This window comes from Haliaeetus leucocephalus, unplaced genomic scaffold, assembly GCF_000737465.1.
Source record: "Haliaeetus leucocephalus isolate CR32 unplaced genomic scaffold, Haliaeetus_leucocephalus-4.0 Scaffold258, whole genome shotgun sequence".
Taxonomy (NCBI): domain Eukaryota; kingdom Metazoa; phylum Chordata; class Aves; order Accipitriformes; family Accipitridae; genus Haliaeetus; species Haliaeetus leucocephalus.
Genome location: NW_010972694.1, coordinates 214190 through 214403, shown reverse-complemented (window position 1 = coordinate 214403; position 214 = coordinate 214190). Strand labels below are relative to the sequence as shown.

The 214-nt window shown below is 42.1% G+C and overlaps 1 protein-coding gene across 2 annotated transcripts in view; it reads right to left on the bottom strand.

Moving 5' to 3' along the window:
* The window catches only part of GLA (galactosidase, alpha), an 8390-nt gene that overhangs the window by 4203 nt on the left and 3973 nt on the right, over nucleotides 1-214 (bottom strand). The window lies entirely within an intron of this gene.

The following is a 214-nucleotide window of genomic DNA, read 5'->3' as shown; positions in this document are numbered from 1 at the left end:
ATTGGTCAGAAAGTTGTCAGAAGTTGTTTTTCTCACCCCTCATTGTTTTACTTTTTTCAGGTTTCTTATCACAACTGCAAACGATCAACACATTCCTTTAGCTTAATTTCCCAGGCATGCTGCTCATCCTTTCTTGTTCTCTCACAGGAACACTGCAATTTTGTCAATGTCAATATCCTCCCCATGCTCCTTGGTCCAGCAGAGGTCCTCCACA